The sequence below is a fragment of the Macadamia integrifolia genome, unplaced genomic scaffold (genome assembly GCF_013358625.1).
Source record: "Macadamia integrifolia cultivar HAES 741 unplaced genomic scaffold, SCU_Mint_v3 scaffold2275, whole genome shotgun sequence".
Taxonomy (NCBI): Eukaryota; Viridiplantae; Streptophyta; class Magnoliopsida; order Proteales; family Proteaceae; genus Macadamia; species Macadamia integrifolia.
In genome coordinates this window covers 36,824-63,007 of record NW_024868607.1, presented here as the reverse complement: position 1 = coordinate 63,007, position 26,184 = coordinate 36,824, and the positions used below count along the sequence as shown (strand labels likewise).

The 26,184-nt window shown below is 39.1% G+C and overlaps 1 non-coding gene across 1 annotated transcript; it reads left to right on the top strand.

Moving 5' to 3' along the window:
* The first annotated feature begins 24,065 nt into the window (after positions 1-24,065).
* Positions 24,066-24,138, top strand: TRNAV-UAC. The gene has a single exon. It is a non-coding gene; the product is annotated as a tRNA-Val (tRNA).
* The last annotated feature ends 2,046 nt before the right edge of the window (positions 24,139-26,184 follow it).

The following is a 26,184-nucleotide window of genomic DNA, read 5'->3' as shown; positions in this document are numbered from 1 at the left end:
TTACGGTAGTTACAGTGTTTACCTCTATATCACGTCCTTTACTATACCTGGTATTCTTACTCTGCTTCAAGGAACCCTGTGGACTATTCTAGTGTTACGCTTCTCTAAAGATTTGGTTTTCAACTCTTCTTCCTGTTGCTAGCAATGCTGAGAATGTCTCGATGTGCTGACTATATGGCACATTATAATAAGGATTTTCCAAGTTATCTAGGATCATTTCAACTTGTTCTTTTCCAGTAGGTCAAGATGTCATCATACTTGCCTTATCTTGAAACCTTAAGAGAAACTCCGTGAAAACCTCACCTGGAGTCTGTCGAATAGTTTCCAACTCTCGTCGAGTTATGTCAAGTTTAGTGTTGTAAGAGTACTGCTTGGTGAATGCTTTCATAATCGTTGACCAATTCTGAATTTGGGAAGGGTCCAGCTGAGTTAACCAACGAAGAGTTGGGCCTAAAAGAGTAAGCAAAAATGTTTGCCCCATTTGTTCTTTAGTAAATCCCCATAATCTGAAAATATTAATGAAGACCTTCAAGTGTGCCCTCGAGTCACCTTTGCAATCAAAATTATCAGTGTTCTATTTAAATTTCTCTAAAATGTGAGCTCCGGGAAAGAGGACCATCTCATCAGTTTCTGTGGCTTGAGTATCTACGGCCTTCCCCTTCTGCAGCAACTTTTCAAGTCTTTCTAATTGGTCCCTCATCTTTCTTTCCCTTTCAGTTTCAAGGGGTTCAGTTGGAAGATTTGGTCAGATTTCCTCTTCATCATCTTCGACCACAAGCCTCAATATGGTACAAGGTGCATTGGACCCCATCTTGGTCCATTCCTATTCTCCTGGGGTTAAAATAGGTTCAGTTTGTTGTTGAGGCTGCTTGGCACTGGCAAACTGGTTGAATAAATGACGCAACTCTTCCAAGTCTAACTACATCATATCGATTCTCTTTTTCCCTTGGGCATCTGATTGACTTCCACTAGCCAGATCCATATTCACAGATAGTTCAGACGATGCTGAGCTAGGTGAACTTGGTGGAGTGAGTTGAACAATAAGTTCAACCATTGGCAATGATTTCTCAGGGCTAACTCAGTCCAAACGATTATCTTGATGGGTCCTCACAGACAATGGAGAATTTTTTTGATGCAAAATCGTGCCTGACCTAAACAAAGAAATTTAATTTTTAAATTTTTTGATTGATGATTTTTTTTTTTAATGACGCACACACACAAAATTACTCCCTCCCAATAATAAGTGTCTAATTTTCGCCCAACCTTCAGTTGATATTCACATATATTTTTTTTAGGAGGGCCCAAGTTAGACATAAATTATGCTTTGGGAAAACAAGAAAGTTGGTTCATGTAAGAACAACCTCGCAAATGATTTCACCTAGGTATTTTGTTTCTCCCCATAACATGAAAATACCTAATCATTCTTGACTCTGGGATTGATTCTATGGAACATTATCAGTTTGGAACACATGCTAATATAATGTGGTGAAGCAGAAATCACCCCACAGGCACGGTTGCGTGAACCAAAACTGATATAGTTGCATCTCCCAATTTCCAATTGTCAAAGAACACATCAGGTTTAAACATATATAGGAAAAATCTCACCCTAGATGAAACAAGCTAGAAGGGTTCTAACTTGAACCATAAACAATTACTGAGTCAGTTTGTGGCGTACCCTAGTTGTTTAATGGTCTAGTTCCTATATGATGCGATGCAATGGGTAAGGTTATAGGACAGAACAAGGCTACCCTTGACAGAACCGATATACCTATCACTGAAAGCGAATCATAGGTATGTGGTTTCTTTGAATACCAGATGGTACTGTATAAAGGGTGGGACTTCGTCGGTGCTTGTCTATGACATTACATGGGTTCAGTCGACTAACCACAGGGGTAGGTGTATCCATGAGTGAGTGTGTGCATAAGTGTAGTGCAGAAAGTGGCCATTAGTTAATCTCAGAATAGCCTGATATGTTCTATCACCCTGAGGGTTTCGAACTATCGATGACCATTCTCGTCAATCAATTTCACTTCGAGCACTCTTATGTAGGAAGTGGGCATCATTGATCTCAGAGTACTTAGTATATCATGCATTGACCTCCCCGAGGGTGCGGGCATAACAGGGAGTACCCTCGTCAACTGATTTCACTTCGATCATGATGCACGATGTAGTTAGCAAGCAATATACAAACATGTTTGCACACAATGATGATGAGGGGGAGAAAATTCTAACGTTCATTGTAAGCTTCTGGTATAAAAAGTTTGACAGTCCCCAGTGGAGTTGCCACTGTAAGTGAAGTGAAAATACCCTTTTTCTTACCTTTCCGCTTATCTCTTCCTTCTCCTCGCCAGGTCTCACCAGTTGTGGTGAACTGAGTCTCCAAATATGGTCTAGCGACTATGGGGGGATGAGGAAAGCATGATGATTGGAGTCGCTATCTAGGATTTAGGGCCTAAAGCCCTATGGTGGAGCCCAATTTTGATCAAGGGATCGAACTCGAATAGGGGGTTGGATTCCTGTGAAATAAAGGAACCCCCCAATTTGACTTCATACTTTGGTCTGTTCCAAAGATAGGGGTCTGTGTCAGATTACGAGTGTGGGAAGGTGTTAGGCTCCCACCTCACCCAGAATTTCCGATCTTTCTACCAAAAGCTTGGATTTTGAATATTCTCCTCTAAGAATTTTAAGCTAGCATGGAAGTCCTAATACATGAAATAATGCAAACATATATACATAAACTTATTTGAAAGAATTCCACATGAAATAATAAATTTTACATAAAATAATGGAAAATGCGATTATCTTATCTACATACACGTATAACCCCCCATGATATGACAATTATGATCATTATTTCATGTGTGGGACACATGCGATAACACATAAAATGATAAAACAAATTATATTTAATGTACAGATGCAAAATTAATACATGAAATGATAACAATAAACCATCATTTTATCCAATAGACACATAAAATAATACATGCGGAGATGAGGTATGTATTATACATGCAAATAGAATTACGATGTAATATCTACATGATAATGACAGATGAAAATGGTGAAATTTTAGATAATTCTCCTCGACTCAGGGGCAATGATTTAATTTTCTTCTCTCTTTCTTGGAGAAATTAAAAACTTTCGGCACTAGGGTAAGAAAGTTGATAGGGTTTATATGCTAGGGTAAGAACATGGGTTCTGATTTCTGAGAATTTGGGTAGGGCTTCCACACTATATTCCTAGGGTTGGAGTCAATTATGGAAATTTAGGCAGGGTTTCTGTGCCAAATTCCTAAGGTCGGAATCAGCTCAGGAAATTTGGGTAGGACTTTCGCACCATATTCCTAGGGTTGGAATCAACTCTGAAAATTTGGACAGGGCTTCTGCGCCATATTCTTAAGGTCAGAATCAGCTTCTAGGAATTTGGGCAAAGCTTTTGTGTCGTATTTCCAGGGGTTGGAATCAGCTCCAAATATTTGGGCAGGGCTTCCACGCTGTATTCCTAGGGTTGGAATCAACCCCAGAAATTCGGATAGAGCTTCCGCGCCATATTCTTAGGGTCAGAATCAGATTTTGGGAATTTGGGCAGAGCTTCTGCACGGTATTTGTAGAGTTGGAATCAGCTCCAAAAATTTAGGTAGGGCTTTCGTGCAATATTCCTAGGGTTGGAATCAGCCCCAGAAATTTGGACAGAGCTTCCACGCCATATTCTTAGGGTCCGAATCTGCTCTGAAAATTTAGGCAGAGCTTCCGCGCCGTATTTCTAGGTTGGAATCAACTCCAAAAATTTGAGCAGAGCTTCGGCACCGTAATAAAAGTGTTGAATTTAAATAAAAAGAACTTGAATAGAGGTTCAGTACTAACCTGATATGGATGACTTGGGCTTCCAAAAATGAGGCAGGACTCCGTCAACTTCAGTCAACTTAGTAAGCTAGGCTCAGGGTGTTTACAGACTCTTTTCTTTCTTCTCTCTCTTTTTTTTTTTTTTTTTTTTTTTTTTTTTGACCTCTGGGACAATATTTCTTCAGGGATTCTTCTCTTTTTTTCTATCGGGGTTTTACAATGACCGAGAGGTCACTATTTATAGGAGAGGAGGAAGGTAGGCGTGTAAAAATGAATAAGGGCGTGTTAGGGGGCCAAATCAATGTAAGGCCCCCACAAATCACAGATTTGTAAGTCCTTACACGGATGTGTACCTTACACAATCAGTGAAAGGTCTTACACGGATCCCCCCTATGTCACCTTGTTGTACTGAAAGGGATACTTGTCACCCTGTCCTTCATGGAAATAATTTATGGCACCCTGCTATGTCTCCAGCCACTCTCGTAGACTAGGTGGCTACCCCCTAGACTGGGTGGCAGTAGCCCCTGGTGGAAGTCTTATCGCGGTAATAGCCATGGGTATGTCGGTAAGTTTTGGATACGGGTTCGTCTGGTTCGATATAAGTTTGGGGTTTGGTTTAAATTTAAGGTTTGGTTTAAGTTTAGTGTTTGGTTTAAGTTTAAGGTTTGGTTTAGTTTGGGTTCAGGTTTAGGGTTTGGTTTATATTAAGGTTTGGGGTTTGGTTTGGATTAGGGTTTTGGTTAGGGTTTAGGTCAGGGTTTACAGTTTTGGTCTAGGGTTTGGTTTAGGGTTTTGGGTTTTAGATTAGGGTTTGGTTAGGGTTTTGGTTTGGTTCGGGTTGGGGGTTAGATTAGGGTTTTGGTTTAGGTTTAGGGTTTGGTTTAGGTTTGGGTTTTAGGGTTTGGCTTAGATTAGGGTTTTGATTTGGGCTTAGGGTTAGGGTTTTGGTTTGGGTTTAGGGTTTGGTTTTAGATTAGGGTTTTGGCTGGGGTTCTGGTCAGGGTTTTGGCTAGGGTTTAGGTTAAGGTTTTAGCTTGGGTTTAGGGTTTGGTTTTAGATTAGGGTTTGGTTTAGGGTTTTGGGTTTGGTTTTAGATTAGGGTTTGATTTAAGGTTTTGGGTTTTAGATTAGGGTCTTGGTTTGATTCAGGGTTTGGTCTGGTTTAAGGTTTGGTTTGGTTTAGGGTTGGGTCCGGTTCAGGGTTTGGTTTGGTTTGGTTCAGGGTTAGGTCTGGTTCAGGGTTTGGTCTAGTTCAGGGTTTGGTTTAGGGGTTGGTCTGGTTCAGGGCTTGGTCTAGTTCAGGGTTTGGTTTGGTTCAGGGTTGGGTCTGGTTCAAGGTTTGGTTTGGTTTAGAGTTTGGTTTGGTTCGGGGTTGGGTCTAGTTTAGGGTTAAGTTTGGTTCAGGGGTTGGTCTGGTTCAGGGGTTGGTCTAGTTCAGGGGTTGGTCTGGTTCAGGGTTTAGTCTACTTTAAGGATTGGTCTGGTTCAGGGTTTGGTCTGGTTCAGGGGTTGGTCTGGTTCAAGGATTTGTCTGGTTTAGGGTTTGGCCTGGTTTGGTTTGGGTTCGTTTAAGGCTTGGTTTTGTTTGAGTTGGTCTAACTTGGTTCAAATTTTAAGTAGTCATTATGACACATCTGGTCATCCATTTATTTTCATACAAGATATCAATGGGACTGTATTTCTGAGTACTTTCCAATAATACGGGAATCGAGCACATGCTCGGCTCGATTGTCGTATTCCAGCAAAAGGTATTAGTGACCACTTTTGGTCACCCACCCTACATCATTTAAAAATATCGATTTTGACCGATCACAAGTTTTGGGATAAGTTGGACTTGTGCCGAAAATTCAACTTCTTTCTGGAAAAGAGAATATGTCTCCTCATTACCCGTAATTCTTTATTGCTGAGGGGGGACAAAATTTGGTGTCTACACCCACAGACCATAAATCAGTCCTAAATTGAGTCACAAACCCAATTGGACTGAAACCCCTGAGTCAACTCGAGCCAAAGTTGTATTGACTTAGAGCCGACATCAGATGCATTCTGGCCAACACTATATGCACAAAGGCCAAATCGGCCAGATGTCAACTATGTGATTTTGTAGGGATTGTGCAATTTTCTCCCAAACCACAACCCGATCTCGTATCTTAACACACAAAGGCCATACCTAGACTCAATCTACAGCCCTAGAACACCTAGAAGTCTAGAAACCACATGTGAAAAATGTGTTAATTGCTCACACTCTTGAGAATATACACTTCTCATAAATAGACCAAATATCTCTCCAAACAAGGAAAGAGATCTTATTCCTATATGGAAGCATTCTATACCTTCCATGGTGACCAAGAAACCTTCCAACTAAACTTTCGCACATTTTGGGGATCCTGGAGAGAATCTTACACAATTCTACATAGTCATACATACATGTATTTGGCACCCTTATTCATAACTGCCAAGATTCACGTATTATAATTTTATATTTCCATGTCTTATATCTAACATGATTTTATTGGATTTTTTTCAATTTTATTTCAATTCTCTACCGATGGATTTCTCGTTGTGTTCACTTATTTTTCAATGTATTTGTATGTTACGTCTTACTTTCATTCAATTGTTCAATATATTGTATGGGTAAGTAGCCTTGTTTGTATACAGTGACCCCCAACCTTATTCAATTTCATATATACCATACTCTATGAGAATGAATGCTGGGGCTAGCTTCGTCAATTTATATTATTAGCATGATTGCTTTACATTCTGTTTACTAACCATACATAGCAGCTGGGTACAGGTATGTATATTTGAATCTACCTCTTTACATTTTGGCCATGTTTTTTTTTTTCAATGCGTGTGTGGTTATGATGTTTGTACTTGTTCAAAACTTAGATGACCCATATTCAATAATTTGTGTGTATACTTAAGGTAGAAGTCTGGTTTTTACCGGGTGGACCGAGGTGCCTAACCCCTTCTTCGGACTACAACCTGACACAAACCCTAACCCTTGGTTAGAAATTTTGGATGGAGTAGTTTTTATTTAGATGGATCCTAGACCCTAATCTAGGTTGTGACTCATGTATAATAGATAGACCAAGGGTTTCCCCCCACCAAGAGCTCAATTCCTCACAATGGCGACTTCACTGGGTACTTATGTCAAACTTCATACCAAACCTATTAGGTCAGACACGAGTTTTTTGTTTGCAAATTAATCGTTTGAGCCTTTTATGCAAGGAACATATTTAATAAGCTTTTTTTGTGTTGTAACTAACAAACATCATGCGTTACACTTTTACATGCTTGCCCTTATACAAGGCCACCCACGTGACAAGTAGCCACAGGACCGGAATGAAGGTTCGTGGGCCCGCACAATGGACTCACAACCCTCTAGTCTAGTACCTTTGGGCATATTAAATACGCATTAACGTATCTTTCAAACTCAAATGACGAGGGTTAGGTGTGAGGTATATCCAATGCTCCTTACTATAGTAGGGGAACCTCAAGACCTATTGAAGATCAATTGCATGCATCATTCTAAACATAGATTGCAGCACCTAGGTATTAAAAGCTTACTAACTTTTTCGGGTGAATAACTCCCCTCCAAGAGACTTGGAATGGTTTGTGTTAGGGGTGTCAATCCTAAGCCAGCACCGGTAGGCCCGACCCAGCCTGACTCGCTTAAGGCCAGACTTGAACTGGCCTGTTTAATAAACGTGTCGGGCTTAAGCCTAGCCCATTTATTAAACAGGCGTTTACGGTGCAGAGTAGTAGCCTGTCAACCGTCCTGACTCACTTAAGTAGGCCATTAGAACCAACTCACTTAGCCCGACCGACTCGACCCCCTTTAGAAAAATGCTTAACTTTTAAATACCTATTCTACCACTAATACTACAAAATATGAGTAATGCTTAAATTGTAAATACCTTTTCTAAACATCTTATCTTCTTAAATTTTAAGAAAATTGCTTAAATTGTAAAGCCAATAGTTTAATCTACTTAAAAAATGATTTTATGGTAGGCCCGTTTAGAGCCCGTTTAGAATTAAATAGGGCCATAGCCCATTTAAGGCCCGGTTAAGGTAGCCCGATTAAAGCCCAACACCGACTGGCCCGATTACAAACCGTACCATGGCCCCCAAACCCACGCCCGTTTAAGTAAACGGGAGTTCATGGTGCAAGGATTTCACACCACCAGGCTTGGTTAGGCCCGATTGAGACCGGCCCGGCCGAACCAATTGACACCCCTAGTTTGTGTGGTGTGAAATAAAATTTTTTTCCCTACGCTATGAGACATAACATCGATAGCTTAGGCTAGTCTGATCAAAGTCTAATGAGGGTACAACTTCTTCTATAGGCGCCATTTCTCACTCAATGGATCAACCTACTTGTGTCAGAGAGGGATCTGAACTAGTCAAGAATCACATTTCCAATCCTTTATCGGAACCATCACCAACTTCACCCATGAGAATCACCGAGGGGCTTCCAAGTCAACTTCAATCTCAGATGTCTGACCTAAGAAAGATCTTTGAATATTTTGGCCACGACATTTAGGAATCAACAACCCTATGCAGTTCCCGAGCAACCCTTGTCCCGTACCAAATGAAGGAACACCTGGACAAGACACATTTGTCAACACGGAATCAACACCCAATCTTGGGAAGAAATGGCCAAAGAGAAACACTCTGAGAAAATGTGGAACGACTTGAGAAAGCAATTAGAGGTGTCAAGGCCATTGAGGAACAAATTGTCGACACTGAAGGATCTAACTTCATTCCAAATGTTAGCATACCCTTGGGATTCAAGTGGAAATCTAAAATATTCACCGATATGGCACACCCCAAGGCTCATCTGAAGGCCTTTATTGGCCAGCTCAAAATGCAACAGTTTTTCGTCGAACAACTTGGTCAAGCCATTCAATTCTTTAAGCCAGGCTAGCTTTACATTGGATCATTTTTCTTGATAGTTCTTACACCCATACATGGGACGACATCAAAAATGACCTTCAAGAACCAATATTCTTATAATATTGAGATGTAAATGACCAGAAGAGAGTTGGAAACGAAAAGATAACTGTCCAACAAGGGCTTTACTACATTCTTAGCAAGGTTAAGGGCTAAGGCTGCTTCAATGTGGGATCGGCCGATAGAGAAAGAACAAGTCCAAATGGTGGTGAAGAACCTCTATGGAGATTATAAGAACTACCTGTTTGCACAGTCATGTTGGGAAACATGTCCACACTCCTTGCCATGTTTTGGTGTTAACAAACAAACATACATCTTTAACTTGATTGATAAAGTGTGATTAGCTTGAAGAAACCCTTAGAAGGTCGAAGGTCGAATCAAGACATGAAGCTTAAAGACATGAAACAGCAAACAAGAAGGAAAGAAGATGAAGGGCCAAAGAATGGAAGATTCAAGTGAAGAAGACCACTAGGATAGATTAAGTTATTTTTAATGTAATTTGTAATTTCCACATACTTATATGCACTCACCTCATGCATGTCCATTACATCATATTAGAATGACCATAGAGCATGCCTTGACCAGGTATGGAAAGTCTCTAAGTGGTGTGGAACACACAGTAACCTGACTCAAGGGTATTTTAGGGAATCTTAAGATTAGTATTAGGAGATGAATCCTTCATAGAAGCTGTAGAAAATTGAGTTGTGACTCTAACCCAACTGATCTCAGATCATTCTGAAGTCGGAACGAAAAGTTATGGTCAAAACACTGATGACTGGTCAGTATGACAGCAGTCTGTCAAAACAGAGCATGTCATGTTGGCGGTCGACCGGCTAGAAGCCCCGGTCGGTCGGAACCACCCGAGACAATAGGTGGTCGACCGGCTGGAAGCCCCGATCGACCAAACTAGTCCGAGACCATAGGCGGTAGACCGGCTGAAAGTCTCGGTCGATCGGTGCCTGCCTGGAAGTGTCCCAACGGCTATTTTTTTGCCTACTACGGCTCTTGGCGGTCGATCGGCTACCAGTGGTGGTGGACCGGTGGACCCAGAATATGTCTGTTAGAGCTTGATTCCCTACCTAAAATGCTTCACTAAGTTCACCTATAAATACCCTAATCACTCTTAATTAATTATTCATTAAGAAAGAGCTTTAAGAGCATTATTGCAAGCATTAGAGAAGTTTATTTCTACTTGAGTTATTCTATGACACAAATCCCAAACAAGAGGCTCAAGTCTCAATCAAAGTCCTCTACTCTCTCCTGTGCAAGTCAAAGTCGTAAGAGAGGACTTTACAAAAGGTGCATCACTCATCATTTATTATTCATTCTCATTTGCACCACACTTGAGGTATTTCTCTTATTCCACTATTTCTTATTTTCTGTTTTTACAATTCTAGACTGTACTTAGGATTGTAAGGATACCCTTATCCTAAAAAGAGAAAGGTCTCTCTCTATCTCTAAAAGAGATTGTGAAGGCGTCTCTCTGCCTGGAAAGGAGATTTGTATGGATACTCTTATCCGTAAAAAGATTGTAAAGGTTTCTTCCCTACCTACTGTACTGAAAGGGAAAACTAGTGGAATACCTCACAAGAGGATTCTTGTAGAGAGTGGACTAGACTCGAATTGAGTTGAACCACTATAAATCTTGTGTTGTGGTTGTTGTTATGTTATTTATTCAGCATCGCTCTTAACTTATAGTCACACTTGTGACCTTTTTGTCGAAAAGAGTGAAATTCCACTAGTATAACCTATTCACCCCCCTCTAAGTTATTTCAATTGGTATCAGAGCGAGAGCTCAATTTATTTAAGACTATATCGTCTTAATAGTGAGTCAAAGACCATGGCCACATTCCAAGGACCACCAGAAGGCATGAACGCCTCGAGACCCTCGTACTTTAATGGAGAAAACTTTTCTTTCTGGAAGTGCAGATTTAAGAATTTTATGTGTGGTCACAACATTCTTGTATGGAGAGCCATAGAGAATGGACCATACACCATCACCAAGATAGTTGATGGAAAGACAGTACCGAAGGATGAAGGAGAATGGATGGCTGAAGACATCACCCTCATCCAGTACAACTTCCGTGCTATTACGTTCCTTCAATGTACCCTCAATGAACAAGAGTTCAACCGAGTCATTGCATGTGACACGGCTAAAGAAATTTGGGATATGCTTCTTGTCACACACGAAGGTACAGCAGAGGTAAAAGAAAGAAAGGTAGACCAACTCATCTCTGATTACGAGTCCTCCTCTATGAAAGAAAATAAGTCGATAACTTCTATGTTTACTAGATTTACTGATATTGTGAATAATCTTAAAGGTTTAGGCAAGACTTATACTAACGCTGAAAAAGTCAGAAAATCTTAAGAGCCTTACCTACAGCTTGGAGACCCAAGAAAACAGCAATAGAAGAAGCCAAAGATTTGATTAAAATCTCATTAGACTATTTGTTTGGATCTCTACAAACGTATGAAGTAGAGCTAAACGCCGACAAACCAAATTCTGAGAAAAGGAGAACCATAGCGCTAAAATCAACTCAACCTATCGAAGAAGTAAGTGATGATGAAGAAGATGAAGAATCTGATATGGAAAAGGAAATTTCACTCATCACAAGAAAATTCAACAAATTCCTCAAAAAGAAAGGAAGATTCCAACACAAGAACAAATCCTACGGTGACAAATCCTATGGGGAAAAAGGTAAAACAAAAATTAAACCCAAGGAAATTCCTACTAAAGACATAGTTTGTTTTGAGTGCAGAAAGCCTGGACATTTCAGAACTGAATGCCCAAATAAATAAAAAAATAAAGGCCTATGCAGCTACATGGGACTCAAGTGATGAAGAAGAGAAAAGTGAATTTGGAGAAGAAGTCACCAACCTCGCCTTGATGGCCATCGGAGATGAAGAACAAGAGGTATGTGAAATTCAACCTGAACTTTTAGTAAGGGACTCTAATGAGGAACTTCAAGAAGCCTTCGAGGCCTTATATGAAGAAAGTATAAAATTAGAGTCTGATAAAAGTAAACTTGAAAAAGAGGTTGAAACACTAAATAAGATAGTAGAGGCACTAACCTCAAAGGTAAGTGAGCTGGAGGAAGAAAACTTTAAGTTGAACTCCACCCTCTGCACCTTCACCCAGGGGCAAAAGAACCTTGACAATCTTCTAGGTTCTCAAAGGAAGAGTCCAAATGAAAGAGAAGGACTGGGTTATAATGGACAAAATCCATCTAGAAATGGGAATCCAAGAAGGGGTGACCAAAGAAACCAACCATCCACCTCCTACATTAAATGTAGTTTTGTAAAAAGACAGGACACTCCATAAACCAGTGTCACTCCAAGAAAAGGAAGAAACCCAACTCTCAAACTGAGAGATCAAGAGTAAACCATGCCTACTACTACACACCCCTAAGAAGGCAATATAGGCCTCAAGAAAACTCTAGACCTATGCCTAGGTAGAGAAAAACCCAACCTCATAGAGAGTACTCTATTGAGAGGCCCCAAAGGCAATTCCAAGGATACAAGAACTATCCTAGAGAGACTTATAGACTACAAGGGAAATACCAAAACCAAGGACTCTATAGATACTATACTCCACAAATATCAAATGGATCTTATGAAAAGCAGAGGACTCAAAGAAACCTAAAGTCATTCCAAAGGCAGAACCAAAATCCTAAAAAGTAAAAAACCATTTGGGTTCCAGTCGGAAAGTTTGACACTAATAATAATGGACCCATGAGATTATGGGGACCAATGTACAATTAAATTTCTATTATAGGTTTGCTTGAAGAATAAGGTGGAAGCTGAATGGGTCATCGACAGTGGATGCTCCAAACACATGACATCCAACAAGAACCTATTCTCAAGCTTACGGGACTACGATGGAAGATGGGTCTCCTTTGGAGATGACAACAAAGGAAAGATTACTGGTATTGGAAAAATAAAACTTGGTGGTATTTCAATCTCGAACGTTTACTTTGTGAAAATTTTGAACTATAATCTCCTAAGTGTAAGTCAATTATGTAGCATTGGATACAAAGTAGAATTCAATGTCTCCCACTATTGTATCAAAGATGCAAATGATAATCTAATACTAAAAGGATCTAGGAAAAACAACATTTATGTTTGTATACTTGATGAAGTAAGTTCCTTAAATGCATGCTTGGTTTCTAACCATAGTGAGTCTTCATTATGGCATAGAAGACTTGGACATATAAATGTCAAGTTGATTCAAACCATAGCATCCAAGGATCTCGTGAGGAACCTCCCTAAAATCAAGTATGAAATAGATAGTTTTTGTGATGCCTGTCAAAAAGGCAAACAAACCAAAGTCTCCCACAAGTCGAAGAATATTGTCTCTTCCTCTAAACCATTGGAACTACTCCACCTAGACTTATTTGGACCTATCAACATATCTAGTATGAGTGGTAAAAAGTACACCTTTGTAATTGTTGATGACTACTCTAGATACACTTGGACTATTTTTCTGAAAAATAAAAATGATGCCTTCGATGAATTTGCAATTCTATGTAACAGATTGCAAAATCAGAAAGGATATACTATAACCTCTGTGAGGAGTGACCACGGAGGAGAATTTGACAATATAAGTCAATTTGACTTATACTACAACAAGTATGGTATTGACCATAACTTCTCTGCTCCTAGAACACCTCAATCTAATGGAGTAGTTGAAAGGAAAAACAGGTCATTTCAAGAGACTGCAAGGACTATGCTTAATGAATACTCTTTGCCTAAGTACTTTTGGGCTGAAGCTGTAAATACAGCATGTTATGTACTAAATAGAATAATCCTTAGACCTTTGCTTTCTAAAACACCTTATGAACTATACTTTGGTAAAAAACCAAAAGTAAACTACTTTAGAGTATTTGGATGTAAATGCTTCATCTTAAACACCAAAAATCATCTTGGAAAATTTAGTGCAAAATCTGATGAAGGAATATTCTTAGGATACTCACTCAACAGTAGGGCATATAGAATTTTTAATAAAAAATCTTTAATGGTTGAAGAATCTATAAATGTAAGATTTGATGAATCTTTACCTAATGATTTAAATAAATCTCTTGTTGATGATGATGATATTATAATTGATGAACTTAAGAACAAAACTAATGATATTTCTCTTAATGATTCAAATGATGTTACCATAGAAAAATTAGAAACACTACCTAAGGAAGTCATTCCGCATAGGAATCATCCCTTAGAAAACATCATAGGAGATCTAGATGAAAAAATCCAGACTAGATCTAAAACCCGAGAGGTATGCAATCACACTGCATTTATCTCAAGGATCGAACCCAAGAACATAGAAGAAGCACTAAAAGACAGTGATTGGATTATAGCTATGCAAGAGGAGCTTCACCAGTTTGAAAGAAGCAAGGTATGAGAACTTGTCCCTAGACCTGATCACCACACCATCATTGGTGCTAAGTGGGTCTTTCGTAATAAACTGGATGAAGATGGGAACATAGTGAGAAACAAAGCAAGACTAGTTGCCAAAGGGTATAACTAGCAAGAGAGAATAGACTATGATGAAACCTATGCACCAGTAGCAAGGTTGGAGTCCATTAGAATGTTACTAGCTTTTGCATGCCATAAGAACTTTAAACTATATCAAATGGATGTCAAAAGTGCCTTCTTGAATGGATACATTCAAGAAGAGGTATATGTAGCTCAACCTCCCGGCTTTGAAGACCCTAAGTTTCCAAACCATGTCTATAAACTTGAGAAAGCTCTATATGGACTCAAACAAGCCCCTAGAGCTTGGTATGAGAGATTAAGTACTTTCTTGATAGAAAGTTGCTTCTCAAGGGGGAGGATTGACACAACCCTGTTCGTGAAGAACCTGAAGAATGACATACTCATTGTTCAAATCTATATAGATGATATCATTTTTGGCTCAACCAATGAGAGAATGTGTACTGATTTCAATAACAAAATGAGCAGTGAATTTGAAATGAGTATGATGGGAGAGTTAAATTTCTTCCTTGGACTTCAAATAAAACAAACTGATAAAGGAATTTTCATAAATCAAAGCAAGTGCACCAAGGAGCTGCTAAAGAAATTTGACATTAACAGTCAAAAATCTTCAGACACTCCGATGAGCTCATCCTTGAAACTAACCAAGGATGAGGATGGAACTTCTGAGGATGTAACTAGATATAGAGGCATGATTGGAAGCCTTCTATATCTAACAACAAGTAAACCTGACATCATGTACAGTGTATGTGCATGTGCTCGGTTTCAAGCTGATCCCAAGAGATCTCACCTCACTGTTGTAAAAAGAATTTTTAAATATCTGAAAAGCACTTGTGATGTTGGGTTATGGTACCCCAAAAACCAACCCCTTGACTTGGTCAGCTTTTCAGATGCTGACTTCATAGGTTGCCATATTGACAGAAAAAGTACCAGTGGTACTTGTCACTTTCTCAGCTCTTGCCTTGTCTGTTGGTTTAGCAAGAAACAAAACTCCGTTGCTTTATCTACCACAGAAGCTAAATATGTTACAGTTGGTAAATGTTGTGCTCAAATCCTTTGGATGAAGCAAACACCCCAGGACTTTGGAGTGCGTTTCGAATCTTGCCCAATCATGTGCGATAACACCAGTGCCATAAACTTGAGTAAAAATCCCATTTTACACTCAAGGGCAAAGCACATTGATATTCAACACCACTTTCTATGAGACACCATTCAAAATGGTGATGTCTCTCTAGAATTCATTGAAACTGATAAACAACTCGCAGATATATTTATTAAACCTCTTGGTGAAGAGCGTTTTAGTTTCCTAAGGAAGGAACTTGGCATTTGCAACCCGTTTTCCTGAAGAAACATTTCTTTTTGAAAATTCTTTTCCTAAAGCCCCGGACTTGAAAAATCCTTTCCATAGTCATAAATTTTTAGGTTCTAAAAATTTCTTGGACTCAACCGGTCGACCGTCCCAATATACCGGTCGATCGGCACTGACCGAATAGTTTGACGGTCGACTGCCAATGACTTTCAATCGACTGCCTCTAACCGAAAGAGATACCGGTCAACCGCCATAATATACCGATCGACCGGCGCCGTCGAAAATTCGATTCTGAACTCTTTAAAATCAAAATTTTAACCCATTTTTTTTAAACTTTAGAATCCTTTTTGGCCTAAAACCCTATTTCGACTATTCATCTCCCAAAACCCTAGCTTAGAACTTCCTTCTACACTAGAACTCTTGAGATTCATTCCTATTTATCTCCCAAAACCCTTGCATCTCTTTCTCTCTTACACCTCTAATCATCATGGACTCTCACCGCCCAAATAGAGACAAGAAAACCGTGGCTCAAAAGGGAAAAAGGAAGGCCTTTGACAAAGATACATGGTTCTCTTCCACCATTGCTCAAGAATCATGGGATCTCTACATCTCTCGCAACATAGAGCAAGGTAGGACCATCAATACCGACTCTTTGTCCAGGTATGACATCAAAGACCTTTTTAATGCTTTGGGATGGGGCAGCATTCTCAAACTTGACTCCCATTGTTATCCCCATTTAGTCAAAATGTTCTTTTGTAACCTTACCTTCTCTGGTGAAGGTGACACCCTTTTGGTCCATTCCTATGTTAAGGGCGTTCCAATAGACATTGACATCCTGATTTTAGGAGAAATCTTAGACATTTCTGTGACAGGGGACCTCAAATACTACCAACCCAAGACCTACATAGAACAATTCATGGATGTTGACTGTGTGTACTCTAGCATTATGAAGGAATATGCTAATACACACAAAATTAAGGCTAAAGAACTTACGGATATAGGGAGGATTGTCAATCTTATCATCTCTTACAACATTCTCCCAAAGAGTGGTCATAGAGATGAAGTCTCCCCATTTCATACCTATCTTACCTACTGTGTCTGCAAAAGTGTACCCATCAACCTTCCTTACATTCTGCTCAAAACCATGATTACCCATGGTGATAGACTTCAAAAGGAAAATCTACCCTATGGACGGATGATTTGCCAAATCATGGACCACTTTCAAGTAGATTTTTCTGGTGAATCATTTGACCCATTTCCCCAAGAGATCAATATTTCCACCATTCGTAAAATGCATCTTCTTCCCCAGTAGCCCACACAGTCCAAAAAGACTACTGCTGGACCCAGCCAGCCACAGCAAACAGGCAGTGATGAGACATCAGCCTATGCAACTGTTGCTGATCTTCAGAAAGTTGGAAACATCATCCTTGCCCAGTTGGCAAAAATGGAAAGAAAGCAGAATGAGATTCTCAAGCTCCTCCGCAACGACGAGGACGATGAGGATGACGAAGAAGACGATGACGAGGCGGACATGGAGGATGAGGATGCAGCAGTTTAGGAATTATGTTTCTTCTTGCAACTTTATATTTGTTTTCGTCGTTTATTATTATATACTTTTGACATTTATGGAAAGTTGAACTTATGATATTTTTCTATGTGGCACATACTCAGGGGGAGTATTTTTGTGTCGTTTTGATTACCTTTTTGCTGTTGACAAAAGGGGGAGAAGACTTACTCCTGACAATGACAATGATAGTATTATCTTTAAACTGTTTATATGGAAATGTTAAATTGTTTATGGAAATGACTTTATCTATCCTTGTTTACTTTCTGGCTCTGAATTTCATTATCCTATTGATCTTTACACAGAGGTAGTCAAATTATTTCTTGTATTTGGTTTTATTGTCTATGTTTGTTTGTCATCACCAAAAAGGGGGAGATTGTTGGAAAACATGTCCACACTCCTTGCCATGTTTTGGTGTTAACAAACAAACATACATCTTTAACTTGATTGATAAAGTGTAATTAGCTTGAAGAAACCCTTAGAAGGTTGAAGGTCGAATCAAGACATGAAGCTTAAAGACATGAAACAGTAAACAAGAAGGAAAGAAGATGAAGGGCCAAAGAATGGAAGATTCAAGTGAAGAAGAAGACCACTAGGATAGATTAAGTTATTTTTAATGTAATTTGTAAGTTTCACATACTTATATGCACTCACCTCATGCATGTGCATTACATCATATTAGAATGACCATAGAGCATGTCTTGACCAGGTATGGAAAGTCTCTAAGTGGTGTGGAACACACAGTAACCTGACTCAAGGGTATTTTAGGAAATCTTAAGATTAGTATTAGGAGATGAATCCTTCATAGAAGCTGTAGGAAATTGAGTTGTGATTCTAACGCAACTGATCGCAGATCATTCTGAAGTCAGACCAAAAATTTATGGTCAAAACACTGATGACTGGTCAGTATGATAGCAGTCTGTCAAAACAGAGCATGTCATGTTGGCGGTCGACCGGCTGGAAGCCCCGGTTGACTGAAACCACCCGAGACCATAGACGGTCGACCGACTGGAAGCCCCAGTCGATCGGACCTATCCGAGACCATAGGCGGTCGACCGGCTGAAAGTCCCGATCGACCAGTGCCTACCTGGAAGTGCCCCAACAGTTATTTTTTTGCCTATAATGGCTCTTGGCGGTCGACCGACTACCAATGGTGGTCGACCGGTGGACCCAGAATATGTCCGTTAGAGCTTGATTCCCTGCCTAAAATGCTTCACTAAGTTCACCTATAAATACCCTAATCACTCTTAATTAATTATTCATTAAGAAAGAGCTTTAAGAGCATTGTTGCAAGCATTAGAGAAGTTTATTTCTACTTGAGTTATTCTATTACACAAATCCCAAACAAGAGGCTCAAGTCTCAATCAAAGTCCTCTACTCTCTCCTGTGCAAGTCAAAGCCATAAGAGAGGACTTTATAAAAGGTGCATCACTCATCATTTATTATTCATTCTCATTTGCACCACACTTGAGGTATTCCTCTTATTCCACTATTTCTTATTTTCTGTTTTTACAATTCTAGACTGTACTTAGGATTGTAAGGATACTCTTATCCTAAAAAGAGAAAGGTCTCTCTCTATCTCTAAAAGAGATTGTGAAGGCGTCTCTCTGCCTGAAAAGGAGATTTGTAAAGATAATCTTATCCGTAAAAAGATTGTAAAGGTTTCTTCCCTACCTACTGTACTGAAAGGAAAAACTAGTGGAATACCTTATAAGAGGATTCTTGTAGGGAGTGGACTAGACTCGAATTGAGTTGAACCACTATAAATCTTATGTTGTAGTTGTTGTTATTTTATTTATTCAGCATCGCTTTTAACTTATAGTCACACTTGTGACCTTTTTGTTGAAAATAGTGAAATTCCACTAGTATAACCTATTCACCCCCCTCTAGGTTATTTCAAGTCATTCCTTACTTTTGAGGCATAGCCAAAGTTGGATAGTAGATGATGCCATATTTGAGGGAAGCGGTGTCACAAGATACAGATACCATTCAAACAACGGTAAGAAACCATTTCAACCCAAGGATAGTAACAAGGTAGGAGAATTTAATGCGGTTGTTCCCAATCGAACCGGATCTACACCTTTCATCCTAGAAGGGAACACTTCTAACAAGCTCAAGAGGCAATTCACTGATTTGGGTATATATGCCACTATCAGCAGTATACCGGAAACTCCAAGCCGAGAGCTTACTTACCCAAATCCCATGCGACTATTACCAGATCCACTTCCTAAATGATACAAGGAAAAACTATCCAGCGACTACTATGGACAAAAAGGACATTCAACAAACAATTGCTATATACTCTAACTTTCTATTCAATACTAATTGGATAAGGAGAGTTCACGGTTCGTACCAAGTCACAACCTAATGTGGGGGCAAACCCACTTCCAACACATGATGAAAATTTTAACTCGGTCAATTGTCTCCAAGATGACAAGGAGGATAATAACAAATATGAAATCGATATCACCCCATTGAAGGACAAAGTGACCCACCTCTGGCGGAATGGATTAAGAATGGGCATCTTGGTTTTGCCTAGAAAACAGAATTCTTCTTAAAAGCAAGCATACAAACTTCGTCTTGACTCATAATTCATCATTGTGAATGGGGTACAAAATTACTATACGTAGAGATTCCTTCCCACTAGAAGCATGGAAAACCCTCCCCTCTAACTTATAGACACAAAACAAAGATATGTATTATAAAATTAGGGATGGGTTCTCTAAACATGAGCTGTAGTACGCTCACTAACATTGGATTTTTTTATTCAATTTTTGAAGATAAAAAAAATGAAATAAAAAAATCAATTCAAATGTGTGTAGGTGTTCCCTACGCCTCATGTTTAGAGAATCTTTTTCCTATAAAAATAATAAAGAAAGGTGTCCACTTTTATGTTGGCCTTACTATGCCTACTATTTTGGACTCTCTCTCTCTCTCTCTCTCTCTCTCTCTCTCTCTCTCTCTCTCTCTCATCTCCATTGAAAAAGATTTACAACTCTATCTCATTGATTGTTCCTAACAGCTGCATTTGTTTGGCCGACGTTAAAGCTCCACTCTTGTGGTTGTTAACGATCCACTCCTTGACATAGCCATAAAGATGCAGTGAACATATCAATTAAAAAATTTTGCAACCATTTATTAGGAAATGGGGATAAAATGGTCCAAATCATAGGCAGATTAAGGGCCAGTGGGCAGAGAACATTGTTTGGGGTATTTTTTTAATATCTTATTTGTTTTTAGTATATTAGTTCAAGAGAAAATTAAATGATTACCCACTATTGGGTTTACTTTTATAAAAATATCCACATTATGTTTGGTTCAACAGATTTACACAAAATGAGTTTTGGTATTACAAATATATCCAAAATATTATCAATCATACGCCTTTTATCGTATGCCTACAAATTAGGCAGGTATTCTTCTGCAATCAGTTGTAATTTTTCCAATTTTGTTTTAGTTTTATCTAATTGGATCTAAAACATCCGTTTCCAGCAAAAGGTAGTCGTTTCTTCCTCTTGCCCCCAGACCCACCCGCCCCTTCTTCTTCTTCTTCTTTTTCTTCCTCCTGCAACTCCACCTGACACTTTCTCTTTTCCTTCTTCCTGTAGCACCATCGCCTCCACCCCCTGCTGCAAACCAACCCACCCCACCCCAGGAACCTCCACCCTCCATTTCCTTTTCTTCTGTTGTTGCTGCTTGTTCTTCTTCCTTCAATACAACTCGGCCTTACACCAAGAACCCCACCCATCTCTTCCTCTTCTTCTTCCTACAATGTAAGCTCTTGAGATTCAGCTGAAAAAGTGGACAGAAGCCAGAGGAAAGAATAGTGATGGAAACCCCTCTACAATAAACTAGTTTGTCCTCTCTCTCTCTCTCTCCGATGGGTGAGGCGATGGGGCTGCGGTGAGGCTGACGTCGACAGAGGCTTGCGACGGGTGAGGCGATGGTGGCGAAGGGTGCAATAGGTGAGGCAAGATGGCTCGCGGTTGGGGGTTGCGACCTCAGTAGAGAGTTGTAGCAGTCAGGCGAACGATGTTGGTGCTACGACGGACGAGGCAAAATGGCGATCTCCGATTTACTTATGGTTTTTTTTTCCTGTTGATTTAGTTTTCCCTGCTCCTATTGTCTCTCTCTGCCCTGTTTTGTTTTTTTTTTTCAGGTCTTCATGTAGTTGGGTTTCCCGATCTTTGGATTTGCAACGGTGTTGGTGATCAACCTATTCCTTGTCACAAGGGTTTTAAAAGTCATGTTCACTCACAAGAAGGATCCCTTCGCAGTCAACCATAGGGTGGGGGTTGCACAATCTAAAGGCCAAGGGTGGGTTTGTGGGGGAGTAACAGCGGGAAGGGGTAATTTGTCGTGGGTCTGGTATATGGTTCTATGGCTGCTGTAGTGGACGAGAGGTAATTTCAATGGTCAACAGAGTAGACGAGATAGTGAAGAGGTAATCTCTAGGGTCGGCAGAGTAGACAAGATAGTCGAGGGTACATTGGATGTTCTTGCAGGTTGGCTTCGCGTAGGAGATATGGGTGTCGACCAAGACGACGATGTCTGTTAAGAAAAAAAAAAAAAGACATTGACGTCTCAACTTGTAGGCATACAATAAAAGGCATACGACAAATACTATTCTGGGTATATTTGTAATACCCAAACTCGTTTTGTGTAAATCTATTGATCCAAACATAATGTGGATATTTTTGTAAAAGCAAACCCAATAATGGGTAATCACGTAATTTTCCCTTAATTCAAGATTGATTTTCTTCACCCACCGTTAAGGGAGAATCTCTTGATGGAGGAGGGTATCCGATGGTGTGCATAGAGTACTAGAGTACAGTGGAAGGGTAATATAGACTTCATATTATAGGGGATAGAGCCTTTATGAACCTAGAATTGATAGAGATGTACTTTTCTTCCATCCATGGTGGAGGAAAACTTTGTTTTTAGTTTTTCTTCTTTTGGGTAAAATACTATAGGGGAAGGGGGGGATGCATATGACAAGGGTCGATCCTTAGACCTTCCATACTCCTGGCGCCTACTTTACAGGCAAAGGCTGTAACCAGTGTTCTATGCACTGGATTCACCTTTCAATCCCTTATATTTACCTTATATTTACTTAAACTCTCCTATTTAGACTTTCACATCTGATTCCTCCTAAAAAATAAACTCCTATGCTCTTTCTCACCTAATATTTTAAAATACCTAAATTACCCCTCTTTTCAGAAATGTCTCATTTTGATTTTTTTTTTTTTTAATTGAACTCCCATGGTGATTTATTTACGTTTCAGAAGTGGACCCAATCTTTTTTCTTCTTTCTTTCTCTAAAGAACGCCTACACCCTCTCACTCTGCCCCTGCCGTGGCAACACCCTAATCTCTCCCCTACATCCTATTCCCCACTGCCCCGGCTCTACCACATGAAGGTCTGGAAACGATTTGGATCATCCTACTGATAGGGTCAGACATTCCAATAATCATTAATGGAAGGGTTTAGATCATTACTTGAAACTCCACAATTGCAGAGCCTCCACGCGATCTTAGCCCTTCACAGTGAGTCCTTCTCACACGTATAATTTTGCGTTCCCTTTGAGTCCAAGCTCCTCCTCAATCGTTAGAGTTTTTACAAAACCTTAATTCCCACTCAATTACTAATGTAGAGATTTAGTGCCTCAAAGAGAGGGAGAGGAGCACGACTATATAAAAGAGGAGAGAATTAGAATCCTATATAGCTTTAGTTTTTTGAGTCCATGTATATCTCCAACCAAAATCCCTATTAGTTAGAGTTATAGATAAACTCAATTTTGGAATAATGATTTCCTACTTTGAGTCAAACACTCACAAAACCAATCTTATCATTATTGATAAGATATTAAATGATAATCAATATAATAATTCCTTTTTCCTAACACCACATACTTCCCTGTCGTCCCCAGCCCCACCCAGTCATCACTGTCAAATTGGTATCAGTTGAGATTGATTCGAGTTTTAAAACATTTCTTGATGTTAGCTGCCCTAGAATCAAACATGACTACTTGATTCCTCACTGGTATTTTGCAGATATTGATCTGGAAAAGGTTGAAAAGAAGAAAAGCACTTCGGGGTTGAGTTCTCTTAGAGCCTCTAATGTCCCTTTCTACACACCCAGGGTGCTCTCAACCTTTCAGATCTTCACTGCACTATTATAGTGACTTCAGAGGATGTGGACTAAACAGCATCAACAGAATTGCTCACATTGCTGATCTGAAAGAAGTGAGCAACACTCTATGAGTGGTGGCGGCACTCCTTGCTACAATAACTTTTCCGGCAGCTTTTACAATTCCGGGAGGTTACAAGGCTGATGACTCCGATGTGGATTATCCATCACTGATACACAAGCCAGCTCTAATACTCCACCTTTTTGTGAGATACATTTGCCTTGTGTTGCTCCATGGTTGTACTGCTTCTCCTCGTAAGAGCTTTCACAAGTGAAATGGCTTTTGTAAGAGCAAGGATCGCTGCTAGTGTAACGTTAGTTGTTATCGCACTCAACGCAGCTATGATTGCCTTTGTTTCGGGTTTATATGTGGTGATATCGATAGAGTCTATGTGGGTGGCAATTCTTGTCTGCATCATGGGCTCCAGTTTCCACTTTCTTTATGAATGGTTGGCATCTTCAGCTTTTGCTACAGTTTTCTATTCATGGTCGGGTTGGCAAGGGGCAGACCAAGACCAAATGGCATGAGAGTAATTACTCATTCACCATTCATGTTTTGCTTCATATTGGCTCCCTGGTGTTAGAGCATTGTTCGAATAAATTATAAATACTGTATTATTAAATTATATTATATATTATGTATAGTTTTATATTGGGTGTGCATCAAAATGGTTATAATAGAATAATAAATGTTAACTATTTTAATGTGTCAGTTGCTGTGGTGTAGTGGTTATCACGTTAGTCTTACACACTAAAGGTCCCCAGTTCGATCCTGGGCAGCAACATTTTTTTTTTAATTTTGATTTTAATCCAAACACTAATTTGTAGATAGTTTGGCAAGCTACTTCTCTTTTGATTTTGTTTCTACATAGAAACCGCAAAAACGGAAAAAATCATTTCTGTGTTAAGAAATGATTTTTGGAATTACAAAAAGGTGTTTGATTTTTCTATTTGCAGAAACATTTTCAATAGGTGCAGTAGGGGGTGATCTCAGGTTCAAAACACGAGTGAAGAAACGACGTTGTAGCTATGCAACTCACGAGTTAAGGCACGATGTTGGAGTTGTAGATATGCTTCATGGAGATGAACTTCAGAAGGATGAAGGTAGTCCAAAACTGTGAGTTGTCACTTCTAAGTAGCAAGAAGTTTCAACAATGTATTGATTGGGGTAAGTCGAGTGAAGTATTGAATTTTTCAAAAATTTGTGTCCCTCCCACTTGTTTCTAGAAACAGAAAGATAAGTCAAACTTGTTTTTCTATTCCTGTTTCTAGACACAATAATGGACATAAATTTTTATTTCTATTTTGAAAAACAATTTGAAACGAAACAGAAAAATCAACGGTTTTTGAAGTGTTTTTTCCATTTTTTACTACAGAAAACATTTTCTGAAAACAAAATCAAACGGACCCTTAGTGTTTAAAAAGCTACTTCTCATAAGCCTTCAATTATCATTTTCTTTGATCAGCACCTTCTTTTTATTTTAATGTTCAGGAGAAAAATTATTTATTTCAGCCATCTACGCAAGCTGCTTCCATGCTAATCATAGGAATCTCTAATTGATCTTTGCTCCTTGTATGTTTCGTCTACTGCAATGATGGACTCTACTTTATTAATTAGTCTGTTATCCTATCGCAATAAATATACTTGGAGCAACAACAAGAAAATGCAACATTTTGATAGCTCTGGATCGTAGTTTTTGCAATGAAGCTTGGTTAGATTATTATTGTGATTCCTATCAAAGGGTGCTTCTAAGAATATTGTTAGATCATTATCTCATCAATGTTCTCTTGGAGTCTATTCCAAAACCATTAAATTGCCCTTCCAGAATGCAATGATTCACGATGGGCCACCTAGATTTTCTAACTATTGTTCAGAAGTTTTGGTCAATTGCAATGCCTGGTACACCAATTTGTGAATAGATCAGGTTCACGTACGAGAATATTCTCGTACACTCCTGATCTGTGGATATAGAATTAATTTTCTCTCTCTTCATTTAATAGATTCTATATCCACGGACTAGGACCATTTTCGTACATTCTAGTACTTGAACTAATCCGCTCTCCACCAATTTTTTTGGTTACTCAGAAATTGAAAAGATTAAAGGGTTGCCTTTGTAGATGTTCTCAAAGTGTACATCTTAATATTAATGGAAGTGGCCAGTCCCAGGTAAATTCTGAAAGAACGCTCAGGAGACAATTGAAACAATCGGGGTGAATGATTATTTATTTGATTGTGAATATCAAGTTGGAAATCATCAAAAATGTCTGCTATTATAGGAGAAAATAAGTACATAAAAATCCAGGATCACACAGTTGAAATTTGATGATTGCAATAATTCTTTCACCTTTCTACAAAAATTAGGAGAATGAAAAATACAATTTAGGTTTTAAAGAAGGATCATGGATCCTTAATCTCAAATCACTGTCAGTTTGGTCTTTATGTTGCTAAGTAATATGATTTTTTCCATAGAAGGTCGGGACTGTTTGGTCCATCTGGATCTGCTCTCTTGCATTCCCAACATTGTGGACTAGGTTAATAATACATTTCTTACAGAAACACCGTTTATGGATGAGATAAAGGCTGTTTGCCTTTGACTTAGACCTCGAGAATCCTCCAGGCCTTAATGGCTTCGATATTTTTTTTTTTTTTTTTGGATGTAATTGGTGTGGATATCTGCTGTGCTATTTGGAATTTTTTCTCAAGGGAAAATTTTCTATAAAATCATTCAAAAAATTCTAACTTCAAGAATTTCAGGAGTACTTTCAAAGATTCTCTGAGGAATCCGTGCTTTCCATAAAGGTAAAGATTTTTTTTTTTTTTTTTTTTTTTT